The sequence below is a fragment of the Bos javanicus genome, chromosome 12 (genome assembly GCF_032452875.1).
Source record: "Bos javanicus breed banteng chromosome 12, ARS-OSU_banteng_1.0, whole genome shotgun sequence".
Lineage (NCBI taxonomy): Eukaryota > Metazoa > Chordata > Mammalia > Artiodactyla > Bovidae > Bos > Bos javanicus.
The window spans coordinates 61,887,207-61,893,402 of NC_083879.1; the positions used below are offsets into that span (position 1 = coordinate 61,887,207).

At 34.5% G+C, this 6,196-nt stretch overlaps 1 non-coding gene across 1 annotated transcript; it reads left to right on the forward strand.

Moving 5' to 3' along the window:
• The first annotated feature begins 2,615 nt into the window (after window positions 1-2,615).
• On the forward strand, window positions 2,616-2,687 carry TRNAQ-CUG (transfer RNA glutamine (anticodon CUG)). Its single transcript has one exon. It is a non-coding gene; the product is annotated as a tRNA-Gln (tRNA).
• The last annotated feature ends 3,509 nt before the right edge of the window (window positions 2,688-6,196 follow it).

The following is a 6,196-nucleotide window of genomic DNA, read 5'->3' on the forward strand; positions in this document are numbered from 1 at the left end:
TTTAATGTGAATGGCCCATGCAATGCAGTATTAGTTTATGGGAAAAAGTGAGCACCCATTTTTGAAATAAATAGTTTGATAAATATCTGACATAGGCTGTCTTGTTACAAAGGCACCATGAAATCAATTAGGGAAACAGAGTAGATCCTCACATTTCATATTCCTATCAGCCCTTACATTTTCAATTTTCAGTTGTACAGTCAGACGTATCCTTTCAAATTCTCCCAAAATGTTGCAATTTTTAGAGATCAAATTTTACAAGAACATTTCTCACACCTACATTAACATTCTGTCATTAAGGTCTGGCAGCACACTAAGACGTCCCCTAAGATTTTCCTCCTTCTGGTGTATGTGCCCTGCATAATTCTCTGTGAAGATGAAAATGTCACTCCATGATTAGGTTATGTTATACTGCACAGTTGATCTCAAAATAAGATGATTATCTGGTGGGTGTCATCACATTAGTCCTTTAAAAGATATTTTCTCTTACCAGTAGAAAAAATGGACATCTGAGAGACAGTCCCAGCTGACCTGAAAGAGAGCAAAAACCCATGCTGTGAACTGCCTATGGAAGTGGGATGCCCTTCAAAAGCTTACAGTGATCCTAGCACACTGTTAGCAGGAAAGGGATGACCAAAGTCATTAAGCTTCAACCATCTAAATAAAAGTGGATGAATTATTTTTTTTTCTAATAAACTTTTACAGGACTAAACTAGAACAGAATTGAAACAGAATGTTAAATTTATCCATGGTCAGAATATCCCTATGTTATATGTGACATCCAAGTTTGATTTAAGACAAATAAATGTCTGAATATGAATGGCACATTAATGGATCTCATCTAATAACTAAGGGGGTGATGCTTTTTAGTAAAGCTGAGAGTCTCCCAATCTTCATAAACCCTAGATATATAGTGGGGTTGTGAATTTTTCTTTCAAAGATAGATACTCTGCCATAGTGCAGAATAAATATATTCTAAGTGGAGAACACTATTTTGGACACTAATTAGTTTGAAAAAGAGAAAAATATAGTATTTTAAAAATCGAATGTGCAGAAAACAAGCATAAGTTAGTTTACACATGTGCTAATATGCACGTATAATTTTGAATATACATGCAAACACTGAAGTTGAATGTAAGAGAGAGCTTTCTGTGATGGTACAATAGAATGAATAAATATTTGGTAAAATGGAATAATGCTGTTGCATTATCCCAGAAATCATGATGATAAATACATACATACGTATTTTTATGAGATTGTGTGTATTTTACCTATACAAAGACACTACAAATTTATTGAATACATGGCTTATTTTGAATAAAAGTCTTGCCAGTAATTAGGAGCAATGAAAAGCACTCTCTTAATTATCTGTATATATATAGATAGATAAAAGTCTCTAATTTTTATTTGACATGAAATTAGAGTTAAAAAGCAGTAGATGAGGCTTTTCTTTTTTATTTTGAAGAACTGCTAATAGCATAGCTTCTAGGTACACAGAGAACAAAACACTTGATAGTTATTTTTAGAGACTATTTGTCATCTATGAGGATTATTTTTAAAAGACAGGAGACATAACAAATTACAATACTCAGTTTGTCTATTGATTATATGCTTGATTTAAGATAGACATTTTCATGGTAAAAATCTCTTAAATAAATGTTCATTTAGTTGTGTCAGTTTTATTCATGTGACATTCAGACTCATCAGAAGCAAAAGTAAAGTTATATTGTAGGCACTGGAAGCTTTCATTCAAACCTGAGTTATATATGAACAGCCTTAGTCACATCCACTTTTGACTTGAAGGAAATCTGAAAAGACAAACAAGAGTATCTTTCCAAGAGAATGAATCCAACATTCAAGTATCAATCAGCGTTTGTTTAACAACTCTAGTAGGGACTAGCTGGTTTTTTTGTGTACAGAAGCTTGTGCATGTATATAAACATATATACTTAGTGTGAGTTAACTATAATGATTTGCACAGATCTAGCTAGAATTTATTATCAGAATAAAAAACCACCTCTGCAGAGCAGCATCTTCATTCCAGGAAAGAGTTTAGGATCACATTTTGCTATTAGCACCAGGATATGTCCACACTGACTTATCTATGCATTGTTCTGCTAAAGGTAGACATGCCTTCAGGCAGCTCTTGCTGAGCTGTCTGGATACTCAGTGTCCTCTGTTCTTTGATCCATGCATTCTGTACTCTTCATGTCTAAATCCCAAGGATAATATGATCATCTGACTTCCTGACATGCTGACACTTCTCTCTAGGTAGCAAAATGAGCTAATGCATTTATGAATAAACAAACAGACAAATGAAATTGGTGTGTCTATTAATTTCTCATGCCTTCAGTACAATCTTGGACATGAGCCTTGCTTGTGGCAGTGGGACATTTGTCAATATGACCCAGGCAGATGCTTGAGAAACACATTCACTTGAGGATTAGTCTCATCTTGCTGTTCTTTGCAAAGCACACAAACATCAAGAGATTTAATACAACCAAGCCTGCTTAAGAAAGACACATGACCTAATGTTGGCTGACATGTGAATGAGGTCTCAAAAGCTAACCAGCCAGCCAACCACTAAATCTGAAAGACATCATACAGGATGCCGTAGTTCCATGGTATAATGGTGAGCACTCTGGACTCTGAATCCAGAGATCTGAGTTCGAGTCTCAGGGGGACCTTTCCCTATAGGCTGTGCCCAGTGTCTTTGGGCTTCCCAGGTGGCTCAGATAGTAAAGAAACAGCCTGCAATGCAGGAGACTCAGGTTCGATCCCTGAGTTGGGAAGATCCCCTGGAAAAGGGAATGGCTACCCACTCTAGTATTCTTGTGCCTGGAGAATTCCATGGACAGAGCAGCCTGGTAGGTTATAGTCCATAGGGTCACAAAGAGTCAGACATGACTGGACAACTAACATTTTAACATTCTTTGGCATTGCCCTTCTTTGGGAATGGAATGAAAACTGACTTTTTTCCAGTCCTGGGGCCACTGGAAAATTTTCCCAATTTGCTGGCATATTGAGTGCAGCACTTTAATAGCATCTTTTAGGGTTTTAAATAGCTCAGCTGGAATTCCATACTAAGTATATAGTGTTTACCATTTCTGTAGTCCTTCATGTTTTATTTTAAAGATACTTGGTGAAGCATACTGGGAAATAGAAATGGTTAAAAGACAACTTTTAATTACACCTGACAGAAATTTCTGAGTCACAAACAAAACATGCTTAAACTATTATTTACAAAACTAGTTTCTGGCTATCAACCAATAATTTGCTTTTTCAAAATTATTGCCAAATTATTAACTAATAGATAAAAAACTAAAGAAACTAGAGAAACTTCAATGGTATGATCAAATTAAAACTAATAGTAAAACAAATATTACTATTTGGAACTACCCAGTGTTTTATTCATGACATTTTAAGCATCAACTCAGGAAATTAAGGATAATGTGAGGGAAAATAATAAATAAGGGAAAATTGGGCCAATTCTTCCTCAATTTGTTTTTTTAAGTTTTTACCACATGTTGATTTTTTTTTCTGTTTCCAATCATTATGTATTAGTCTTTATTTTTTTAATTTTATTTTATTTTTAAACTTTACAATATTGTATTAGTTTTGCCAAATATCGAAATGAATCCGCCACAGGTATACATGTGTTCCCCATCCTGAACCCTCCTCCCTCCTCCTTCCCCATACCATCCCTCTGGGTCGTTCCAATTTGAAAAGTTAACTTTTTTTATTCAATGTTTAACTATAAATTGGGTGAAAGGAAGAGAAAGAGGAATAAAGGTTTGGAAGAAAAAGGGGAGGACAGTGTGAGCAGTGGAGAAATTAGAGAAAGCCACAACAAAAGAGAAAGAGGAAAGAATTATTTTATTTTATTTTTTTCACAAACTGTCTAAAGAACTTGGGTATAACTCTAGGTATCACTTACTGTAAAAGGATGAAGTGCAAGTAAATGACAAAATACTCTGGGAGGTTACAGGAAACAGTAGAAGAATTACAAATACAGTAATTGAATGAGTAAGACCTGGGTTTAAAGCTTTACTTTCCAGATGGAACTATTAAGTAGAAATTACGAAAGCTTTATTACCATAACTTTTATTTTGTATAAAGTGCTGATCTCTAAATTCCATCCAACATAGTAATTAATAACTGTTGTTATTTTTGTCATTTACAACAGAGGTAAGCCACTGGTAAAGAATCTACCTGCCAACACAGGAGACGCAGGTTCAATCCCTGGGTCAGGAAAACCCCCTGGTGAAGGACATAGCAGCCCACTCCTGTATTCTTGCCTTGGAAATTCCATGGACAGAGGAGCCTGGTGGTTTACAGTCCATGGGGTTGCAAAAGAGTTGGACACAGCATAGCGACTAAACAACAGCAAGTCAGGGATCTGTAATTTAAGAGGGTTGCATTCAACTTCAGAAGTTTAAGAATGGTTAAAAACATTAAATTCAGAGGATTTCATCAGTTTTGATTGGAAAGATAAAAAAAATTTATGGTAAATATAGCACAACTAATAATAAGGCTCTTACACTAGATACAGCTTCTCAGTTGGTCAACATTTTAAGCAGAGTTGAGTCTTAGGAAATTTTATCTGACAAGAGGGAATGGAATGAAGAGAAATAGGAAGATGGAAGAAAGAGGAACTATTAAACGACATTATCAATGTTAAGTCATTAGTGAGATTCTACTTCAGATATTTGAAAAAAATCTGAGCTCAACCATAAATCATTTTGCAGAAGGAAATGGGAACCCACTCCAGTATTCTTGCCTGGAGAATCCCATGGAGAGAGAAGCCTGTCAGGCTATAGTCCATGGGGTTGCAGAGTTGGACACGATTGAGCAACTAACACACATAAATCATTTAAATAAATTCATAGACAGTTAACCATTCCAATTGAAAATCTAGTGATGAATGAACTGGAGTCCCCTAAGGATTCATCATTACATAAATACCAGTTCATTGTCACTAAATATTGCTATACTCTGGGAATACAAACAAAGAGATCAATTCAGTAAATCTCTCTCCTCAACTTCCAATTTTCAAAAAAATTAGATTTAGGAAGACATTGTTTAAATTGGCAGATGGCACAAACCCAGAGAAAATAACTAATAACTATAACTAATATAGTAAATATGACAAGTTGATAAATTTTTTTCAAAAACCTGAAATTTAGTAAAAACATGTAGTTTAAAAATTGTACAGTTATTGGGTGGAACAGTTCATATAAAGTACAATTTAAAGGCTTACCATTATGATCTGACTGCAAAAACAATAACAAAGAAATTTAAGCCTAAGAGCTGTAGAGAACATTTTTTTCTGTGCTTTGCACAAAAAACTGGATCCAAAACACAGGCAAGCAGTACATTTGGTTCTTTCTAGAGAGAGAGAGAGAAATAGATTAATCATGATAACACCATTAAATGGTAAATATTTTTCACACAATTCTAATGTATCTGCTCTTTTTCTGATTCTCAGACTTCAATTGAACTGTCACACATAGTCCTCACAAGCACGATTTAATATTGTTAAGCTGGATTTCTTCCAAGTGATAGCAGTAAGGATAGAGAGGAAAGAAATCTTGTCAGAGGAGTTCTAAGGGAGAAGATTCTTATTAGACTGGGTGAAATTTCAGACAAATATGATATTTCAGATATTTAAAATGCTTCCTTTGCAAATAGAATTTAGATATTTTACCTGTGGCTCTGAAGAGCAGAGATTTTGCAAAGCAGATGTGTGTAATGTCATAAAAGCTTTACAATAATTAGAACTGCTACCTTGTAATAGCTTCAGAAGGTTACCTCCAGGGTGAGAATGGTAGGATACTTATCCCTGAGTTGTTAAACAGATAATGAAGAAAAACTTTGGTGAATGTCAAAGTATGGAGAATTGGCTAATGCAGATAATCTTTGGTTTTCATTCCTTTCCAGTAAATACATGGTTCTATAAAAATGAAACACTTTTGAAATCAATACAATGGATCAAAATTAACATTATTTTGTCATATTTTATGATTGTGTATTTTGCTCAATATGTAGAGCTCATCTTTTGAGTGTACATATGAAAGGATTTCAGCCTTTAAAAAAATTCTGAAAAAACTTTTCTCAGGTGTTAATTTGAGATATCCAGATATTCACCTCTGCCTTTAGTGTGTCCCAATCATTTTTTTTTTTTTTTAACATTTGA